General features: G+C 49.5%; 1 protein-coding gene across 1 annotated transcript in view; it reads right to left on the reverse strand.

Moving 5' to 3' along the window:
• Positions 1-23,724, reverse strand: part of LOC119406743 (agrin) — a 439,130-nt gene that overhangs the window by 65,016 nt on the left and 350,390 nt on the right. The window lies entirely within an intron of this gene.

Genomic DNA, 23,724 nt, shown 5'->3' on the forward strand with positions numbered 1-23,724 from the left:
GGCCTCGACCGAAAATCTGGAGTCCCGGGTCTCTAATATCGAAGAACAGCTACTAGCTTTCACCAAACAGATGACTCAGCTCCCAAATATGATTACTCAAGCCGTGCAGGCAGCTATCCAGCTGCAGACGCAGCACATGGTAGCAACTGTAACCCAGCAAGTAACGCAGTCCATTCAGACATGGCTCAGCAGTAACCCGAGATTCTCACGACGCACAGGGCCTATCCGTGAGGTCGGGCGCCCCAGTAAAATTCTACGCGCAGCGGAGGGCGAGAAACACGAGGAATTCGCCGGCTTCCAAGAGAATGTGCAATGTGGCGGTACAGCTCTCCCCGCGGCACTGCTCACTAACCCATCTCAACGAATATAATAAATATGGCAGGGCCTACCTCTAAAGCACGGAGAAAAAAAGAATCGCTCTCGATAATACAGTGGAATTGCAGAGGTTTCAGGGACCGGCGCAAAAGATCTCACCTGCACCTCTACATTCAAAATTTGGACGAAATACCTGCAGTGATAAACTTCAAGAGCCAGGTTTGCAGGCTAAACTCTCAAGCTATAACACGTTTGAAAGGAACCCAGCCACCTGTATTCTGGTGCACAAATCGTACACCGCGCAAGAGATAGATCTAGGGCTTAACTCGGAGCATTCCTACACCATGGCGCAGATCCTGCCCCTCCGTAGGACAAACCATGCGGTGTATATACTGAACATTTACACTCCACCCAAAACAAACCACGTCACCTATGCAGACATTTTCTGCCGTGCACTAAAATGCGCTACAGTGCACCTCTGGTTATCACAGGCGACTTCGATGCCCCCTGGAGACTCTGGGGGTACAAACGCGAGGAGGCCAGGGGGAGGTGGCTTGCGGAGCTTATATCCACCTTAAGCCTCACCCTTCTAACCGACCCGGCCACCCCCACGCGCCTTGGTAACTCGGTGAGCAGGGACACATGCCCTGACCTCACTCTGGTTAAGAACACACGACACGTTACGTGGACTAACCTAGAGGAGACACTGGGCAGTGTCCGCTGCCTACTAAACATCACACTCTCCACACACCCTTTCAGACGGAAAAACAGAGAAGCGCGAATAGTTAACTGGGACAAAATGCGCACGGAAAATATCCCGCCTATCCTCCGTTCAGGCAATTACGCAGACTGGGCTGCGCACATCATACTCACCCAGAAGAAGTACGAATCCATAATGCAAACATCGGACGAACACCCCGCGGTTGACAACCACCTTCTGCATTTGTGGGGGGCCCATCAGAGCCCCACGCGCCGATGGAAACGCCAGAAGCATAATAGAGCCCTTCGAAAGCGAATTCAGGACCTAACAAGAGAAGCAGCGGAATACGCGACGCAATTAGCAGATACAAACTGGGCAGACAAATGTAATGATATCGCACATCAGATGTCAAACAAGGGCACGTGGCGGCTATTTCGCAACCTCATTGACCCCACACAAAGGCGCGCAGAAACGCAAAGACACCTCCGAAGAGCCATTCATGGATTTCAAGGTACCACAACACAACTAGCGGAAACGCTTCGGGACAGGTATCTCTGCCAGCAGCAAGATGCGCGAGGTCCGCAGTATACATATTCGGGAAGGGAAAACGAGACCCTAGACGCCCCTTTCCTCCTACATGACATGAAGGCAGCATTGGCAAAGATGCGCAGAGGAACAGCTCCTGGTAGGGATAACATCACGGTCAAGACGCTGGCAAACTTGGCCGACCCCACGCTGACACAACTCTTGAAATACATAAATGATATCTGGAGTGGCCGGATGTCGGTCCCCCCTGAGTGGAAAACAGCCCTGGTCACATTCATCCCCAAACCAGGGAAGCCAGTAAACACAGACAACCTTCGCCCCATCTCTCTAACATCTTGCGTGGGCAAGTTGATGGAAACGATGGTGCGGAACAGACTTTCGGAATATCTAGAGCAGAAGGGGGCCTTTGCTCCTACCATGTTCGGATTCCGTCCACATAAATCGGCACAGGATGTACTCCTGCAACTACACCGAGAGGTCATCCAACCGGCGGTGATGAAATACAACGACAGGGTCATCTTAGCCTTAGATTTTAAGGGGGCCTTTGATAATGTTAAACATAGCGTCATTCTCGAACACCTCAGCGGCACTAACTGTGGAAACAACACGTTCAATTACGTCAAGGACTTTTTATTGGACAGAGCCGCCCTGATCCGCACAGAAAACTCAGAATACGGACCATATCAAATGGGTACTAGAGGGACACCGCAAGGGGCTGTCCTCTCTCCCGTCCTATTTAACATCGCCATGATGCATCTACCACGCCAGCTGGCGGGCATAGATGGCATTCGCCATGCCCTCTATGCAGATGACATCACGGTTTGGGCAACACAAGGGAACTTGGGTAACACTGAGGACAGCCTGCAACAAGCTGCAGAAATTGTACACACCTACGCGGCGCCCTGCGGACTCCAATGCCCGCCCAACAAGTCTGAATTCCTTCACATCAGAGGCATGTCTAAAGAAAATACAAATATCTCCATCACGCTTCCTACGGGTCCAATCAGACGAGCGGAGAAGATCAAGGTTTTGGGCCTATACATTCACCAACAGCGCCGAATTGACACAACAATGACTAAACTGAGGAAAATAGGGGACCAGGTGGGTCGTATGATCCGCAGGATCTCCAACAAGAGGGGGGGGGGACTTCGGTGCAAAGATGCGTTGCGGCTGGCGCACGCTTTTGTAACCAGCAGGGTCATGCACTCCGTCCCTTACCTCTACCTCCGCAAACATGGGGAAGAAAAAATCGAAGCAGTAATTAGGAAAACGTTCAAGAGGGCTCTTGACCTTCTGGTCTCTACATCCAACAGCCGTCTTAAGGCTTTGGGTGTGGTGAACTCATATCAGGAGCTTAGGGCAGCCAACCTCCTCAACCAGTACACACGGTTGGCCCAAACACTCTGGCGAAAGTCTACTTGCGCGACTGCATATAAAACATGACTTCCACCTACAGGAGCGGGTCAAGGTACCAGAACTGTGGCGCACAGCCCTTCTGGTCCGACCTCTCCCCACTAAAATGGACTTAGATGAACACACCGCACGATGTGAGGCGCGCGCTCGGTAAACTGACTATCGGTAGCATCGGTAGTTTACTTTAAACTATCGATGGTGTAAACAAACTATCGATAGTACTACTATCGATAAATTATCGATAGTGCAATCAGTAGTGCGATCGGTAAAATTACTAGCGATAATACTCTTAGAAAAATGTTAGTAAACGGTACATGCACGCATTTACTAGTTTCGATCGTATTTCGCAACCTTCTCGACATCCCTTTACTACCCAGCAGCTAGTAAAGCTCGTAAATTTTGCCGTTACTAACCGGGGAGCGTTTGTTAGTGTCTTTAACTATACTACTAAAATACATCTGTTGCCAGATGCTTTGTAGATGCCGCAGTTTATTATGCCGTAATTCTAGTAGTCTTATGGAAAATTTAGGGAAAACTTCAATTTTCTAGGTTATGTTAGAAAAACAGCGTCGTGATACGTGATGGCATACATACGTACAAAGAGTAGGATACAAGACACTCGGTAAAAAATAATCGACTATCTCTCTAAATTTGATTACTGCTAACCAGTACAGTGTGTGAAATTCCAAAGTAGGTAGATAAACAGCCGTCAAGTTGCTATTAGAGTAAATGGCGCGTGCGTAGAAGCCTTGATGTTCTGGGTGTGCTTGTTTGTGTTCTCACTTACAATCCCTTCATACCCCAATCCACGCTGTTGTGATGCATACTTACCGTGATAATTAATTAAAGAAATTAGTGGTTGTTCATTGGTGCAACAAGCCGTGTCATTTTGTTCTTGTTTTATTTCGCCTATACATGATTCTGCGGTACAATGAACTTGATATGGCAATGCACACGAGCATACAAACGAAATAGGCGTAAACCTCTGGTTGGCTCATTGTAGTCCACTAGAGTTAGTACGGTAACTAAGTTGCTCGTGCGGTTACTAACGATTTAGTAACGGACGAACCATTCGAGTTAGTACAATTCATTTACTGACAAGGTAGAAATCGGCGTACTTCCTTCTTGTCGGTGGGTGGCGGGAAGTCAGCGATGGTAGCTGTTTTCTGTTCGTCGGTTTGGACTCCGGACGTGCTGATCAAGTGGGCCAAGAAGAAGAGCACCTCGTACGCATAGCGACATTTTCCTGGCTTCAGGGTGAGTCCGGAGCTCTTGATTGCGTGAAGTACAGCTTGAAGCCGTCGTAGGTGTTTGTCGAAGTTTCAGGCAAACACAAAGCCGTCGTCCAAGTGCACGAGGCAAGTCTGCCGCTTCAAAATTGATTTTTAAGGCGCATAGGAGGACATAAATAGGACGCATAGGAGGACAAGATGGGACAAGGGACAAGAAATATGGTTTAGAAGAACTTTTTGTTCGGCAAGTTGGCGAACGTTTATAATTGATTTTTAAGGCGCAAAGGAGGGCATACACAAGAACGTTCACGAACTTGCCCAACAAAAAGTTCTCCTGCCACCTAAAGCCAGCTAGTACTGTATCCATGACCATTGGAATGTCGCAGGTGCCGAGCAAGGACCAAAGGGCATGACCTTGAACTCAATGAGGCCGTGTGCTTTTATGAAAGCAGTCTTTTCTCGGTCTCTCGTCGGCTTTGATTTGCCAGTAGCCGGTCTTGAGGTCCATAGACGAAAAGTACTTGCCGTTGTGAAGTCGATCTAGGGCGTCGTCTATTCGTGTAAGAGGATACACGTCCTTCTTCTTGACCTTGTTCAGGCGACTATAGTCGACACAGAAACGTAGGGTCCCATCCTTCTTTCTCACTAACACTACAGGTGACGCCCACGGACTCTTGGACGGCTGGATAATGTCGTCGCGTAGCATTTTGTCGACCTGGTTCTTGACCGCCTCGCGTTCTCGCGTCGAAACTCAGTACGGGCTCTGACGGATTGGTCGGGCACTTTCCTCTGTTATGATGCGATGTTTCGTGACTGGGCTCTGTCGAATTCTTGACGATGACGAGAAGCAGTCCTTGTATTGCAACAGCAGGGCTTAGAGCTGTTCTTGTTTGTGCTTCGGAAGGCTGGGATTGACGTCGAAAGCTGGTTGCGGAGCTTTATTCGTCGGAGTAGGCTCGAGAGAATTGGTGAGGCCGAAAGCACTGCTGGCTTCTACGATTTCTTCGATGCAGGCGACCGTCGTGCCTTTGCTCACGTGCTTGTACTCGTTGCTGAAATTCGTGAGCATAACTGCTGCTTTCCCTGCCAGCAGCTCGGCTACTCCTCTTGCGACACAAATCTCGCGGTCAATTAAGTGGCGCTGGTCGCCAGGTCTTCCAGGTCTTCTGATTTCTGAGTGCCGACGTAATTGATGATGCTGGAGCGAGGGGGAATGACGACCTTGTCTTCCAGCGCATTCAAGGTGTGCTTCCTCGCAGAGTGTGCGGCGGTAGTGCCTTTTCCGTGGACAGTTTTATCGACTTGGGCCTTAGGTCGATGACTGCACCATGAAGGCCTAAGAAGTCCATACAAAGGATGACAACTCTCGAGCAACGCCCTGGACTACGAAGTTCGCGGAATAAATGCGGTTGTTAATGGTGAGTCTCGCTGTGCAGATTTCCGCTGGCATTACTACGTGATGTCCAGCTGTCCGGACTTCGGGGCCTTCCCAGACTGTCCGAACTTTCCTCAGCTTCGTGGCGAACGGTCCACTGATGACTGAACAGTCGGCTCCGATGTCGATGAGAGCTGTGACGCTGTGGCCGTCGATAAGACCGTCGAGGTTGCAATTCGTCGTCTTGCGTTGCAGTTAGGTCGTGGCGTCGGCTCGCGGCTACGTCGGTTTGTTCCGCTGCTTCCACATAACTTCGTTTGGTCTACTTCGGTCCGCGAAGTTTCGTCGTCAGGGCTCTGTCTGGTTTGCGTCGTGTCCTGAAGTTTCGTAGTGGCATCGTCGTCGGCGGCGGAGGATCTTCGATATTTCGTCATATAGCAACGCACCTCCATCGGTTGCTGCCCTTAGTTTTCCGGATATCGGCTAGGAGACCAGCCCCTGGTTGGGCCAGTGGATCTTCGGCATTGGGGAGAGGCGTAGCGGCCTGGCGACGGCGATCGGAAGGTCCTCGGGTGGTCCACTGCGCTCCTCCAAGATAGTCGGCGATGTCACGTGGCCGTTCACCTTGTTCTGGACGTGGCGCGCTGATGACGAAACCACGAAGTCCCATCTGTCGGTACTGGCAGCGTGGTAGGTGTGGCCAGCTTCTCCGCAATAGTAGCAGAGCGGGCGGCGGTCGGCGGCGCACCAAACGTCGGTCTTCCTCGGCGTGTATAGCTCGCTGGCTGGCGGGTGGTATGACGTTGGTGGTGGCGGCGGTGGTGCCTGGCGGCGGAGATGCTGCGGCGGCGCGACGTCTTGACGTGGGCGAGGAGGGGTGTGTTGCGTCGGGCTGCAGCAGCATAGCTAAAGGTTTTCGGCTGAGACAGTGGCGGTTCAAGGTTGCCCAGCGATTGCTGGATTTCTGCTCGAACGACATCTGCGATCGAGTGGACTCGATCGCAGATGTCATGTGGGTAACTGCTTGCGCAGTTCCTCCCGGACGATCGCTCGGGACGTTTTGCGCAGGTCGTCGGAGCCGTGGGCATGAACAGGTGGAGTGTCTTTAATCGATCGGCAAATATACTGGCGGGTGCGCATTTCCAGCGTCTTCTCAATCGTAAAAAACTTGTTGTTGGGCTAGTTGGTAGATCATTTCCAAAAACTTAGAGCGCAACCACATGACACATTCACACACACACACACACAAACACACACACACACACACACACACACACACACACACACACACACACACACACACACACACACACACACACACACACACACACACACACACACACACACACACACACACACCCCGGCAACAACCACGTACAGCGCAACCACGGAAGCGACGACGTATAATCGTCGTTGCTTATGAGACGAATTCTTGAACTGTCGAGAGTGGGTTCCGCATCAGCGCAGCGAACAGCTTTTCGTTTACTCCTCGCATGAGGAAGCGGACTTTTTTGTCCTTGGGCATGGCAGGGTCAGCCTGGCGAAACATTTCCTCTGCATAGATGGCTCCGGTTACATTTGGGAGTTGAACCGGTGTCGTCAGCAAGGCCGCGGCCCTTTCCTTTCGGACGATGCTTGCGAAGGTCTCCAAGAAAGCGCTGTGAAAAACTCCCCAGGTTCGAAGAGTGGACTCCCGATTCTCGAAACAGGTCCTTGCTGTGTCTTCTAGGTAGAAGTAGACGTGGCGCAGCTTGTCCTCGGAGCGCTTATTGCCCATGCTACTTGCTGCGCAAGATACCTGGCGTATCACATCAAGAATGGATTGGTCCCGCTTTGCCGAGTTTGCCGAGCTTGGCGGATTCGCCGAGTTTGGAAGTCGGAAGTTTGGAGACAAATACGCCTGTTGCAGGACTGCCTGCGTGTGAAGTGCTTTATCTATGACACAGGCTGGCGAGCTCATCAAAAACTGAAGTACTTTCAGAAAGCCGCGGAGCAAACAACAGAGTTTTGGTGACGGTGCACGTTGAACTATTTGCCCAGGGCTGGCAAGAGGGAAGCTGCAAGGCCTGCCCAGCTGCATCTTCTGGGTGATGTGTCTTTGCCTGAAGGAAATTCAAGCACACTGAAGCTTTAAAGGGCCAAAGTATTCTACACCACCGGGCTTCAAGTTCCAGCTTTGTTGGCACTGAACAGGCGGGTGGCGAACCCAGTGGAAGGGGAAGACAAAGAAAGATGCCTCCTGGAAGAAGTAGGCTGCCTTGCCAAGTGTGTTCAGCCTGCCAAACTGGGTCGTAAGGATTCGTGCCGACAAGTGGTTTCATTCTTCAAGCAGAACGAACTTCAACTCCTACAAGCTGACAAGGAGGGAGGCTTTGTCGTGTTGAGCACGAGTGCCTTCAGCACACAAGCGGCAGCTGACACAGAACAGAACTTCAAACCGGTGACTGTCCAAGTGAATAAGGTAAAAGCCAAGACCACGTTGCTTTGTAAAGAGCTCGAGCTGACGAGACTTTCTAAATCTGTTAATGCTGCCAAGCTAGGTGTGTTGTCAATTTTTTTCAGTGTGAAGACACATAAGCCTGAGAAGCCTTTCCGGTGTATTGTAAGCGAAAGAGATTCGTGGAAGAATCCAGTGAGCAGATACCTGTTAAAGCAACTTAGTATGCTCCCTGTGGAAGATGCCTTTGTTATAAGGAACTCTGCTGACGTTACCCAATTTTTGCTTGATGTTCAAGGGGGCGGGTATGCGTTCTCGTTGGATGTCGTAGATCTATTTTATTCAGTGCCGCATGTTGAATTGTTCAAAGTAGTGAAAGCTAGCATTGAAGACAATGGCGTTTTGGCACTTGAGAGGAGTGCGGGTATCTCTGTTGATAATTTCATGACCCTTTTAGAATTTTATTTGTGTTCGACGTTTGTGACGCACGAAGGACAGGTTTATCTTCAACGTAACGGGATATGTGTCGGCTCGTGTGTAGCGCCCGTACTGTGCAGTTTGTTTTTAGCATCTTTTGACAGAGTATTGGCTCAGGCTCTTGACAATGCAAATGTGCGCAGGGTGTACAGGTGTATGGACGACTTCTTGGTAGTTTTAAACACTAAACCAGGTTTAACACCCACCAAATTGGTGGACTAAATTTTAAAGAAATTTCGACAACATGCGAAGGGGCTGTCCTTGACGCATGAGCTACCTACTAACGAGAAAATTCAGTTTTCAGATTTGAGCCTCACTCTGACGGAAGAGCACATCTGTTGGGCCTACTGGCCTCGTTCGTGCAAAGAGCTGATGCCCTATGATGCTGCCGAATCTAAAGTAGTTAAGAGAGGAACTGCTTTTATATGCTTGGAAGGTGCGTTGGCTAAGTCTTGCCCTCACAGAATGCAGGAGAGCTTTGACAACCGGCAGCCGGCTATCCTCGCTCGGTCGTTGCAGCAGCGGTTGAATCCTTGCTTCAAAGATTAAAGGGAAAAAGAAGGAAGCTCAGCGGTTCGAAAAAAGACCAGTAGTTGTCGCGTACGCCCATAAAATTGCACACAACCTTAAAAAGGTGGCCAATAGTACAAAGTACCTGTAGTGTTTTCTGCGCCAAGGAAACTGTCGGGCCTGTGCCCACAGATTTCCAGAGGACCCGTGCCTGCCCCCTGCGGTAAGAAGCATGCGAGGCCCTACGTTACCTGTGCGACGGGAGTGGTCTACGAAATTCCGCTCTCCTGTGGAAGGGTTTACATCGGCTAGACCGGCCGATGCGTAAACGATCGAGCGAGGGAGCATGTTCTTTCAATAAAGAATAATCTTTTGGCACACTTGCCTGTGCACTGCAGCGCGCGTGGATGTGAGGCAAGATTTGCCAATATCTCTATTTTAGGTAGAAGCAAGGAGGTGATTGAGCGAGAGATGCTAGAAGCATACCTCATCCGAAAGAAAAAAGATATCTGTATTAGCGATACGTCGGCGGTACTGCGTTCAGCTGAATTTGATTTTTTTGACAGGTTTCTGAACTAGCACATGCATTGAGAGTGGGCGATTGTTGGATGAGACGCATAGTGTGTTATTGCGCATGTGTGGCATGGTGTATATATTGCGGTGGATTTGCAAGAATAAAATGAGTTGCGAGTTGACGCTCTTTCCTTTCGCCTTCTGTTCTCGGTGGTTTGCGTCGTCGAATTTTCTTGTAACGTGCACCAACTAGCCCAACAACAAGTTTTACTAAAGCCTTCTCAGTTATAGCCCGTGGCAACAGCTCAGGTCAGCGTCTGCAAGAGGGCTGTAATAGCGCTGCTACGCGCAGTTCTCTTCAGTATTTGCTAACCTAAGATGGGATGCAGGTGTTTTGTTGAAACCTGCAAAAGCGGGCGCAAGTCTCGCAGGGAAAAGGTCGAGCAAGAAACGAACGCGGCTGAACGCGCTCCGCGTCTATGTGCCATGACCATGGAGGCCGTGACTGCGGCGGAGCGGGAGCAACGCGTGTGGCCGGTTCCCTCGGAAACCGAAACTGCGGGAATTCCCCTGCTTACCGGCAGACGCCGCCAGCGTGAAGTGGTTCTTCGGCATGTTGACGTTATCTGGTCACTTCAAGCGGTGGAGCTGCACCGCCTTGCTCCGTCGCTACCAAGCGTCAACGTGGGTGCGCTGTAACTGCCAGACACCGGTAGAAATTGTGCAAGCTCTCTTATATCAATGACCTACTTCTGTAAAAGGCACGTTTTATTTATATCTCACGCACAAAGTATAGACACAATTTTGGGCCTACATTCATTAGCGATAGGATACGCACGATTTGGCGCTGTAGCCTTCGCTTCATTGCCAAGAAAATTTGTCCGCAAGAATATATGAAAAACTTTCGTTGCTGCGGATTACCTGGGAGTCGAAACCACGACCTCGCGGTCCGCGGCGATAGGTGCCGGGCACTCTACCCAGTAAGCTACCAACATACACAACACAAAGCTGTACAAACGCGCCTTATATATCTCGAACGTTTTTCGCAAGAGAGACGCCAGCGGAAAGTGGAACGCCTTCGAACGTTCACGGCTCAAGCTATGAAGGGCAGCGGCTTGGGCTAGTTCGTAGGTCATGACAACTGTCATAGCGCAAAAGCTGGACAACCTTTTGTACCTTTTGTATTTGTCCGGATTTTGCGCTATAACAATTGTCAAGCTACGAACTCTGCCTTTCGCGGTACTGAAGTACTGCATGCTTGAGGCGTAGGTTACCTAGGTTACCCTATTGCTGGGGAGCGTACAGCTTGCCGTTTCTCTCCTCAAATGACGACGCTTTGACTGAGTGCATATCGAGTACCAGTGTTTATTGTGTGCTTGTTGATGCCATGTTTGCGCGGGATTCACCATATGCTGTGCCGAGGCGTATGCTGATTGCTTCAGCTATACACTCTAAAAAGTAAAGGAGGAAATGGGGGGTCGAGGTTACTCCTTTAGGGGAGTAACTAACCTGCCACACCCATTACTCCTTTTTGGGGGTAACTGCGACGGGACGAACCGTTACTCCCCGTAGAAGTTGCTCCTTCAGGGGGTAACTGACTGGAGCAACGGATGCTCTTTGTGAAAACTCCCACGGGAGCAACGGTTACTCTTTCTCGATACTCCTCAAAGGAGGAACGGATAGTCTTTTTCGATACTCCCACGGGAGGGACGGTTACTCTTCTTCAATACCCCCAAGGGAGCGACAGTTACTCTTTTCGATTACTCCTCTAGAGAGCAGCCGTTGCTCCTTTCCTAAACTCCTAAAGGGAGGAACGGATGCTCTTGGTCAATACTCCTATGGGAGTGACACTTGCTCCTTACAAATACTCCCGAAGGAGGAAAGGATAGTCTTTTCCAATACTCCCAGGGGAGCGACGGTTTCTCTTTACAAGGAGGAATGGATGCTCTCTGTCAATACTCCTACGGGAGCGATGCTTGCTCTTTCTGAACACCTAAATGGAGTAACACTTACTCTTTCCCATTAGTCCCGCAGGGAGGAATGTATATTATCTCTCAATACCCCCATGGGAGCGACATTTACTCTTTCACAACATTCCTCATCGGAGCAGCATGCAGTTATAATCATCCTCAATGCCTCTCGATGGAGTAACGTTTGCTTGTATTGAGTGCTCCTCAAGAAACCAGCAGTCCAGCTCTCCCATCGGCAAATGAAAAAAAGTTTTGAGGAACATGATTTTCATCGGGCTGCGCCAAGTCTGACACAAATGCTCCAGGAGAGGGTAGAAATCCAGATCTATTTGTGAGAAAAATACTTTATTGAAATCAGTCTGGCTGTTCACTGGCTCAAGATGGTTAGAGCCACACGGACGAGTGACGTCGGCCGCAAGACGCTCTGAACTTTCAGAACTTGACACAGGAGATCGAAGGTCCGCTGAGCTTTCTTGCCGAAAACAATGTTCAGCGCCCAGTATAGCGCGATTTGTGTGGCAATGGCTGCCAAAAGGTCAGTCTCCTTAATATCAAGGCCCTCCAGGCGCATAGTAAATTCCCTTGAAGTCAACAAGCTTCCATTGTATGTCACTGTCGGCACATGATGCGTCTTGATGGGGTCCTACAAAAAAAGGCACATTTTAACACAACGCTTGTTGCTTCATTATTACAGCAGCTGCTTCATGTAGCAACAGATAAAACCTAATGCTTTACGACACACTGACAAATAAATGAAATTGCAACTTATTTGCAAAGCATGATTCGACACTGGAAGGAACATTCTTAACAAGTCAAAGCATTTGCAGTAAGGCTACAGGTTTATCCACAGGTTAGAGATTGGTCTCGTTTACACGGAAGCCAATTAATTGGTTCTGAAAAAAAACAGAGGCCTTTGCTGTTTGCAGGCAGCACTCATGCTAGCATACTTTATAAAGTAGAACCCTGCTGATACATTTTTCAAGGCCATGTGCAAAAAGAATGTAGGAGCCAGGAAACGGGAAAAAAAGTAAAAGTGAGAGTCGTAGTGAAATGCACAATCATATCTCAGTGGTTATTGATGAAAAAAAAAGTGCAGCGTTGGCTCCTGTACCTTTTTTCCATCTGATCAGCACAATGCGAGCAAATTCATTGTGGTAGGTGGGAGTTGAGCTGTTAGAATCATTTATCGACTTGAGAGACTTACTTTCCTGCACTAATTATAGATACCCATTGTGCCACGTGGCTCCTGCCATGATAACTTGAGTGTACATTTTTTCCGAATAAACCCAGTGTCTGAGTGGCCAGCACCTAAAACGGTATCTTGAAGCGACCATCCGTCGTGATCCTTTCACATCCATAAACAAGATTATCGCTGGATGCACCGGCGATAATGCCAGGAGCAATGACGATCTCAGCTGACCTGCTCAGTATTTTCGGCATAGTGCCAGGTTGGTGTGGCTTGTAAATGGCCGCATGTCTTGCAACAGTGAAAGACCAAAAACACAGCCCTTTTTCCCAAACTTCACCACCACTGCACGCATTGGCACACTCGGCCATGATCTCATCAATCGACAGAATTGTGGAGTTAAGAACTGCATTATCGACGAAAACATTATTGTAAGTGATTACATTGGAGGCATGAAAGAACCGAGCATGCCCAGCATGCTAGCATGACTACAGCAATGACCCGCAAGTAAACAGAGTGCGAAAAGACCATGCCGTCTCTGGTCTTCATGGCCTTCATTTTGCCAACACCTCGCACAAAACACATTTTAGAACTATGTGACCTTACAGATGGCTGTGAATTGCAAAGGATGATTGAATAATTGATGATTGAATAAATGTTTAGGGGGTAAAATAGACTTCAAATCTTCCCGAAAAAAATTGTGAAACTAGAGAAAATATTCAGTAAGGTGGCTTGTTGGGCGAGTTGGTTCATTCCTTCGGTAGAATAGCGCAAATACCAAGACGAGAGAAGATGGGAGACGAACAAGCGCAAACTATCAACTGATTTTATTCGTAAAGCACACACATATATAAACGAGCAGGTCATAGTCACGAGTCACCTTAGCAAACAATAAACTCGATTAGTGGCAGGCGTTCAAGTAATCTATCTCTGTGGCATGCAACGTGATAGATGGCCTCGCTACGCATGTCTCGCCCGATCTGTTAATGAAGAAAGCCTCCTCAATTTCTCGCGCAACCTTCTCTTTTAATCTCGACAGCACCTTAGCTTCTGATAGCAAGGGTGCGCAGCCGCACTCCCTGCAATGTAAAGACAGATTAGAACAAGGTGTTCCCCTCAATGAAGCTTTATGGTCTAACAGTCTGTTGTTCACACATCGTCCCGTCTGGCCGACATAGCATTTACCACACGATAACGGTATATGGTATACTACCCCTCTGCCACAGTCGACCAATTTATCACGGTGCTTGATGTCGCACCCGTGGTCCCGCTTGCTCTGCCCTATCAGCTTCTTACCAACGGCCGCGCATACACGCCCAAGCTTGTCTGCAGCAGAAAAAACCACACTGCATCCGAACCTATTCCCCACTTTCTTCAACCTATGGGATACACCGTGAACATACGGAATGCTTACAAAAGGTTTCCCTTCCTTCTGCCTCACTCGACTTCCACCCCGCGCCTCCATTTTCATCTTTTGCAAGATCCTTTCGCTCAGGACGGCCAAATGACGCTCTGGGAACCTAGACTGCCGGAGCCTCTCTATCTGCCGTGAAAAACTCTCATTCATGAGATGAGGGCACGATTTCTTGAGTGACGCCCTTAGGCAGGCCATCGCAACACCATTCTTCACTATTTTAGAGATCCCCGAACGGAAGTCGATGATAGGTTTTACACTGCGGGGGGCGTACATCCAACATACGTGGCTTCCTCCAAAAAATATGCTCAGATCTAAAAACTGTATGCGACCGTTACTGGGAACCTCACATGTAAACTTCAGCCCGGACCCCAATTCCTTGAACACCTTCAATACATCAATCCTAGTGCTCACACACCGAACGTCCTCTACAAAAACCATGTAATCGTCCACGTATCTAAATGTCTTTACCACAACGGATTCCAACGCGGTCGCTAGGCCACGGTCAACCACACTAAGAAAAATTTCACTCAACACTGGCGCCACACTCGACCCAATGCAAATCCCCGACTTTTGAGTGTAGTAGCCCCCCTTCCAACCACAGTGTGCTACAGGGCCGTCTGCACAACTAGCATACACATATATACCGAAAGAAATAATGCACATTGTACACACTTTTTTTGGGGGTATACGTGTTGTGCAGACGGCCTCTAGCACATTGTGCCGACGACGCCATAGGCTGCTCTCGGGCGTCCATACTTCCCATTGGGCTCGCCAAGCAAGCTCACATTGTAACGCGAATTCATTACTCGTCACCCTGACATCAACGCGACAAGACTTTCGAGCACTCACGAGCCACTGACATACATCTCGCATCTTGCCGCTGCCTGTGACGAGTTTCAGCTGCAAGGGCGACCACGTGCTTTGCGGCGAAGTGGCAACAAAAAGAAATGCCGGGCACTTACGGAGCGCCAAATTCAAAAATTATTTTCTTCCTTAAAACAAAAAATGATTTGATTAGACTTTCTTCATTACTTAACGACAAAGTCTTCTATCAAACGCTGCATGACGAGGATTTTTACTTGGACCGCATCAGTATGAAAAATACGGTCAAACATGCGACAAATCGCATAAGTTCACAATTTTTTTCGGGAAGCTTTGAAGTCTATTTTACCCCTAAACATTTTTGTACTATAATAAACTTTCCTGAAAATCATACTAGTATTAAGATTGGTTAGGGGGAGTTGGAGATAGCACAAGAAAAAATCACGAACATTGAAGAGTTTTGTAGTTTTTGAAGATACGTAACTGGTAGTGAAACACAAATATTTCGGAATTAATGAATAGGACAACTAAAGAGAACCTCTGCGATAGCGCCAGCGTGGTTTCAAAGCTGAACACAAAAAAAAAAAGATTTTATGCACATTTTTCTATTAGGCACAGTTTAACAAATACAAGCGAACATAGAGGGGGCGCCATGATCGTCAAAATTTTTATCGAGCAAAAATGTTTTGCCACAATACTCTATGTGGCAGAGGAAAAAGGCACAAATTTTATCATCAAAATTTGCGACGTGCGAGCGCCACGTCTGGGACACTTGGCATGGTATGACCCAATAATAATATCTGGGTTTAACGTCCCAAAACCACGACGTGATTATGAGAGACACCGTAGTGGAGGGCTCCGGAAATTTCGACCACCTGGGGTTCTTTGACGTGCACCTAAATCTAAGTGCACGGGCCTCAAACATTTTCGCCTCCATTGAAAATGCAGCCGCTGCAGTCGGGATTCGATCCCGCGACCCGAAGGTCGCGAGATCGAATGACAGGGTCAGCAGTTGAGTGCCATAACCACTAGACCACTGTGGCGAGGCTTATCCATTGAAGGTGCAACTAGCAACTGAGCAAAGAGGCTTATCCATTTGAGAGGCCTGTTTTATAAAGAAACTAACTACGAGCAAGACTTCGATTTGGGCGAGTTGGTACATGCTTAGCTGGGGAAAAACAGCGCAAAAAAGGACGAGGATGCAGGAACAGAGTACTCTGTACGAGCGCTGAACTTACAACTGACATCTTTATTGCACCAACCGCTCGTTTTTACAGCGCATCAAGCCGAGCACGCCATTCCAATCACACCGCCAATCAAAATCATCAGGTATGCAAACTACATTGTCACTGAAAGCTATCACATGTACATGAATTTCACGTTCTGTTTTGGCGTTTGCCTTCTTTAAAAATTGTGTGTTCTCAAAACAGAATTTGAAATCGTGGAAGCGTTTTTTATCAGGGAAGCAGGAGACAGTTGCATCAGCAAGCCATCTATTTTGCTCACTGACGCTGAGATTCAATATCTCAAAGGTTTCATGTAAATCATTTCCTTTACTGTGTTTTTTGTTGGTCATCCTCTAATTTTCCATCGACTTACTCTCAATCATTGTTATCGCGGAAAGTGAGCCTGCGCCTCGAACATGGTTTGTTGTTGTTTTTTTGTGTTTTTTTTTTGTTGCTTGTTCATCCTTGTTAGGAACTGGTTTGTTCATTTTATCTGAGTGTGAAAGATTCATGCGCACGGTGTCATTCATGTACACGTGATAGCTTTCAGTGACAATGTAGTTTGCATACCTGATGATTTTGATTGGCGGTTTGATTGGAATGGCGTGCTCGGCTTGAGCGCTGTAAAAACGAGAGGTTGGTGCAATAAAGATGTCAGTTGTAAGTTCAGCGCTCGTCCAGTCTACTGTGTTCCTGCGACCTCGTCTTTTTTTTTTAGCTGTTTTTCCCCATTTAACTAAAGTTTTTCTCAAAGCGGTGTGCAACAAGCAGACTAAGTAGTAATTGATAACGATACTACTACTCACGGGACCTGGCTGGTCACTCGAGCATTTATTCTTGCTCTATTTTCGATCACGTCCACTTCTCTAATGTCTACAGACACTTGGAAGTCTTCGTCGAAACGCTATAAAAATAAGAATGCCAGAACTCAGAAGGGAACTACGTAACACACGGATGAAAAGTTCGGAAGTGTCGTGGTTGCAATGCTGGCCAACAAAGATTCACAGCCTACTGTTGCCACAAGCATTCATACTATTTATATATCCCAAATTTCCGTCATAGCAAGTGACAAGCGCGACATTTTACTACATCTAAAATTAAAACACACTATAACGAGGTTCGACTACTGACAGTGTCGGCTACTCATACACGTGCAGCAGCGCTAGATGCCGAACACTACTGGAATGGACGCCTTGCGTGGCCTCGAAGAAGGATATCCTACTCAACAGAAATAACTTTCACGTTTTCTATGATGAAAGAAGTGAGGGCTAAATTCGGTGCAACAATGTTGTCATCAAGGCTTAGATGGGACCAAATTTGGCAATAACGTAAAATTTAGCGCTGCCGGATTTTCATATAAAATGGACGATGCTCAAAAATGTAACACAAAGCTGCAGTAATCGATGACAAACGCTGCTGCAACCGCTACAACATGACGATCAAGCACTCACCGTTAAGCCGATGGTGGAGACGTCAACTTCAGAGAACATGTCCAACTCCTTTATATGTTCCATTGAATCCCGCCCCATCCACGGCTCGTCGAAAGTGATGATGGCATTTCTGTCGCCGTATGTAACGAGGCACTTCGATGACATTGGGCCGACAACGGCGCAAGACAAAGAACAGTTCTCAAGCCTGCCGCGGCACATGCACTCGCTCACACATACACGGTGTAGTGTCTCTACGACTCGATTGCTCTAGTCCTGAAACACCCAAAAGTGAAACAAAGCCGGTGATTAACACAAAACGAACTTATTTACTGATACACCAAAACAGGAAACGTCCACGCAGCTCAAAAGGTTCGCTGGCGACTGATGTTTTCCTGGGTCCGCCGGATCGGATTCTCCTCCTTGCACCACAAACACACACACACAAAAACGACCACCGACACTAGCATGGGCGTCGCCAGGATTTTGCCTTGGGGGGTGCAAACCCGTGTTACATCGCGTCTGGGGGAGGGGGGGGGGAGAGAGAGAGAGCTGGCATAGCTTGGGGTGGGGGGGGGCAAGTGCCGGTGTGGCTTGAGGGAAGCAAGTGCCCCTTTTGCACCCCCCTGCCTACCCCAAGGACACTGGTGCACGTGTCCCCCGTTTTATGGCCCACTTCGGAGGGGGGAACAGTAGCGGTTTCAGTCAAGCGCGCTTTCTATGTTCCAAGGCCACGGACACGGGGGCCGTATGCTAGACGGCCTTCGCTACGCGTGGCTCTTGCCAGCACTGGAAACTCCAAAACAAACTGTCCGCGACACACGGCATAGAACACTGTACGGCACGTATCCACGTGCGCTCCTCGTTGCCATGACTGCTGATTTATCAGTAGCTCTACTGATGTTTGTAATTTCTTCTGACTCAGTGAAAAGGGGACGGAATCTACTGCTTTTTGGTCTTTTTACAAAAATGAAAGGAACCTCTACGTTTTTTTACTAAGTTTACATTAATGTGATATCACCAGACAAACAAGAAATTCCTTTCTTTGCGATGTTCTCAAACGCAGCACTACTTTTGACTGACGAGCCAAAGACACCATAGACTTTCATACAGTAAGCATAACAGGAAGCTCTATGTCATGAGCAAATACCAGCAAGTCGTGAGACAGAAATGTGAATGCACAACGCGCCCCACAGCTACGAAACCACAAGCAATATACTATCTGGCTCTCGCGCCAGTGCCCCATACCCCGTGCGAAGAAGTATGGACCCTGGAATAAAGGAAGTATGGGCCACGGTGCACCGGCCTGGACGTATACATACCGTCGGGCAAACAGGGCCCACCTCCACCGTTCAATAAAGGTCATCCTGTCATCTCTCTTAACAATTTTATTTTAGTTATTTATTCATCCACTTATTGCTTACAAGAAACGAACGAGCATTGTTACGGCCACTAATATACATTTTCCAGGCACTGACACTTCGTAATGCACTTAACGTAAAAATATGCTTAGTAGTGAAAGGAGATCTACCCGCTCACCCCCTCAACCCCAGGCTCCCTCCCTCTCCTTCGCGAGGCGGGCGGGAGTAAGTGTTGCTATTCGTCCTCCCGTTCCTCTCATTTTGACGAAGGACCAAGCAGTTACCCTCCGAACTTTGCGCACGGCACGCATGCTTCTGCAGTTCGTCCTTCGAGGGAGTAAAGCGCCCTTTTTCGGATGAACTGCGCAGTTACTCCCGAAAACTTTTTAGAGTGTAGTACCACAAAGAACGTCAGTCGTCAGCATGGAAATGCGGACGCATCCACTTCAAACGGTACCATAGCTGAAAAAATTTCACCATCTCCAACTAAAGGCAACCATGTGGGTATGCGAATTAGCGCATGGGTCGACTTAAAGTTGCGTTCATCATGGGCACTTTGCCCGATGCTAACGCGTCCTTGCATGTGGAGCACACCATGAATTCGCTGTAGTTGCTGCTGCTGTTACTCATCCCGAACTCTTATGGGAGCACGCCACGTGGGTTCATCGCGCGTCTGCAGAATCTCATTCCCCGACGCCATCACATGATTGCTGAGAAGGCGTAAGGGGGAGAGGCCACAGCGTCTTACCCAGCCCCTTACACAGGCACGAACGCGCTAGTGCGTGCCAGCGTATGTGGTTTTGTCCGCGTTACGCCAAGCTAGGACAGCATACGGCAGCCCGGATCCCTGAAGTGCTATGCACGTATCATCATCAAGGCGGTCGAAGAAGAAGATGAAGAAGACTTCTCCTTGGCGCCAGCGCGCGCTCAATATGTTACAGATGGCCATAGTAGGTTTTAGAAAGCGGACAGTCGCCAATGGAACTACGGACAAAGCACAGCGCAAAAGCTGCTTCGCAAGTAAAACGGGAATGGTCATTGTGCACGCTCTCATATAACAATGTGCAATAAACAGTCAACTACTTTTGTGAAGACACGTTTCACTTTCCTGTTATACCGATTCGTATGACGGAGGGATCAGTAATTTTTTTTTCAGAGAAGCTCACTCCGCGGGCAGCCGGCTATGTGCGGCCGCGCATTGCTGGCGATCTACCTGGCAGTGCTCCACAACCCTCCCACCGTCGAAAATCGTCGGTTCTTCAGTCTCCCCGACCACAACGCTCTAATATATGCCATTACCACATTCAGTTCTTCCGACACTCTACGCAATTTCTGACACCTTGCCGATATCTCTCTCTTACATCCCACTGCAATTTCTCTCTTACATCCCACTGCAATGTCTCCTATGCCTTTGCTCCTTATTGCACTCGGGAATAAGCGCAACACAACGCCTCATCAGCTGGCGTCACGTGTGGCCACCACCACGGTGGTCCAGTGGTTGTGGTGCTCGACTGCTGACCCGACGGCCGCGGTATCGAATGTCGGCCGTTGCAGCCAGGTCCTTGGATGTGGGCGCGAAGAGACAAGGACGAAGGGGTCTTCTTCCCTTCGTCCTTATCTTTTCGCGCCCACATCCAAGAACCATGACAGACCAACAAGCCCGCATCGCTACCCTCGTTACAGCCAGATTTCCATGGAGGCGAACTGCTAGAGGTCCGTGTACCTAAATTTAGGTGCACGTTAGGTGTACCTAAATTTAGGTGTGGCAGAAATAGGCGCACACTCAGATCGATCCGGCTTGTATGGAAGGATTGTGTCGATTGTGTGCGATAGGTGCCTCCCGTACAATAAGAAAAAAGGTGAGAAACCAGTGGTGCTTTGAGGGGCGGTATTGTAGGCGTAGGTGACGAAAGGCAAAGTGGAATCCAAATTTGTGTGATCGGCGGCGACGTACATCGAGAGCATGTTGCCGAGCGTGCGGTTAAAGCGTTCCGTGAGCCCATTCGTCTGCGGGTGGTAAGTAGTATTTTTGCGGTCAAGAACGTTGCACTCTTTGAGGATGGCTTCGACGACTTCCAACAGGAAGACACGGCCTCGATCGCTGAGCAGCTCCTGGGGTCAACCGTGGCGCAGCATGAACCGGCGGAGCAGGAAGGAGGCTACATCGCGCGCCGTAGCCGCTGGGAGGGCGGCAGTTTCGGCGTATCGCGTAGGTGGTCTACAGCGACGATGGTCCAGCGGTTACCAGCCGACGTCAGAGGAAGTGGCCCATGCAAATCGATGCAACGCGCCCAAACGGCCGGTTAGTGCAAGGTAAAGGTTGCAGACCTGCTGGTGACTGGCGCGTTGAAGTTTTGCGACGCTGACAGTCGATGCAGCAGCGAACGAACTTCTGCACGTAGCGGTACATCCCTCGCCAAAATACCGTTGGCGAACGCGGTGGTATGTTTTCGATATCCCAGAGTGCGCAAACTGCGGATCAGCGCGGAACGATTCGCATATGTCAGAATGCAGACTGCGGGATATTACTAGTAGCCACTGGCGGCCGTCGGCGTTGTAATTTTGTCGGTGAAGGAGGTCGTCGCGAACCGCGAAATGGTAGGCTTGACGACGCAACGCGCGAGTGGATGGTGTTGCCGATGGATCAGTGAGCAAGTCTATCAGTGAAGCGATCCATTGATCCTTGCGCTGTTCGGTAGCGATAGTGTGAACGTCGATGGAGGAAATGGCATTGTGAGACATTGAGCTGTGGGTATTGTCGTCAGGCTAGGGGGAGCACGAGAGTGCGTCGGCCTCAGCATGCTGGCGTCCGTTGCGGTACAGCACGCGGAGATCGCAGTCCTGTAGGCGAAGTCCCCAGCGGGCGAGGCGGCCTGATGGATCCTTCAGTGGATGACAACCAGCGTAGTGTATGGTGGTCGGTGATGACATCAAATACGCGACCATACAAATAAGGTCGGAACTTCGTAAGGACCCAGATGGTCGTCAGGCATTCCTTTTCGGTGACGGTGTAATTGGTTTCGGCTTGGGTGAGCGTACGACTTGCATATACCACGACATATTCAGGGAACCCAGGTTTGCGCTGCACAAAGACAGCGCCGAGGCCAACACCGCTGGCGTCAAGGACAGCGCCGAGGCCAACACCGCTGGCGTCCGTGTGTACCTCTGTAGGGGCCGTAGGGTCGTAGTGCCGTAGTATGGGAGGCGACGTCAACAAACGACGGAGCCTCGCGACAGCGTCGTCACACTCTGACGACCACGAATTGAGGGGCCCGTTATTTCCGAGGAGCTTCGTTAGCGGCAATATGACAGTCGCGAAGATTCGAATGTAGCGCCGAAAATAGGAACACAGTCCTACGAAACTGCGCAGTTCTTTGACGGACGTAGGTTTGGGGAACTCGGTCACGGCCCGAAGCTTGGTTGGATCGGGGAGAATACCATCCTTGGACATGACGTAACCGGGTATTGTCAGCTGCCGTGCTGTAAATCGGCACTTCTTTAGATTCAGTTGCAGACCGGCCTTGCTCAAACGCGTCAAAACATGCCGCAGGCGTGGAAGATGCGTGAAGTCCGGAGCGAAAACAACGACGTCGTCGAGGTAGCACAAGCATGTGTGCCAATTCAGGTTGCGCAGAACGGTATCCATCATGCGCTCAAGGGTGGCGGGCTCATTACACAGCCCAAACGGCATGACGTTGAATTCGTACAAGCCGTCGGGCGTGACAAAGGCGGTCTTCGGTCGAGCGTCGTCAGCCATAGGTACTTGTCAGTACCCTGAGCGCAAATCGAGAGATGAAAAAAGTTCTGCTCCTTGCAGGCTGTCAATCGCGTCGTCTATTCGCGGTAGTGGATACACGTCCTTACGAGTGATCTTGTTGAGTCGTCGGTAGTCCAGACAGAACCGCACAGAACCGTCCTTCTTCACAACAAGAACGACAGGAGACGCCCTGGGGCTGTTAGAAGGTCGAATAACATCGCGTCAAAGCATGTAGTCGACTTGCTCGTTGATTACACGGCGTTCTGTGGGAGATACGCGATATGGACGTTGCCGGAGTGGCGGCTGGGCGCCAGTGTCGATGCGATGCGTAACGGCGGACGTGCGGCCGAGAGAAGTTCGAGCGACATCAAAATAAGAGCGAAATTCTTCCAACAGGCCCAGAAGCTGCGAACGCTGGACCGGCGTAAGGTTGTCAGCAATGGAGGAACCAAATACATCAGCGGGTGATGATCCAGACGTGGAAACACAACCGAGCGTACTGGAACTGTGGGAGTGCATTTCATCTGGTTCGTCTATAACTTGTGCGTCTTGGAGGGGTTCGCCGTTGCCGAGACATTCCTCTCGCACCAACGTGACACTTTATGGGGATAACAAAAATAGAGGTGCTGCCCTGAGTGACTTGCATGGTCGCGAAAGGCACCAGCAAACCTTTCCTCGTGCAAACACGGTCAGATGGCGAGAGGAGTGCAACGGTGTCGGAGAGACTGGCGCAGTAGACTGACACCGCCGTTGACGAGTTTGCAGGCACCTTCGTGTCGTCTTTGAGAAGTACCTTGCCTGCAGCCGATGGGCTGTCTGCCGGCGTCAAATCAGAGAATGGTGAGAGCTCTGTTTCGGCTGGTGCGCAATGAATTACGGCGTCGTGGCGGGAGAGAAAAATCCATCCTAGGATGACGTCGTGAGAGCAGGCAGGAATTATGATCAACTCGACGGCGTACAGAGCATCCTGAATAATGACGCGGGTCCACAACGCTGTAGGGTGAATACTTTGGGCAGTGGCTGTACGGAGGGAGAGCCCG

This window comes from Rhipicephalus sanguineus, chromosome 10 (assembly GCF_013339695.2).
Source record: "Rhipicephalus sanguineus isolate Rsan-2018 chromosome 10, BIME_Rsan_1.4, whole genome shotgun sequence".
In the NCBI taxonomy this organism is placed as follows: domain Eukaryota; kingdom Metazoa; phylum Arthropoda; class Arachnida; order Ixodida; family Ixodidae; genus Rhipicephalus; species Rhipicephalus sanguineus.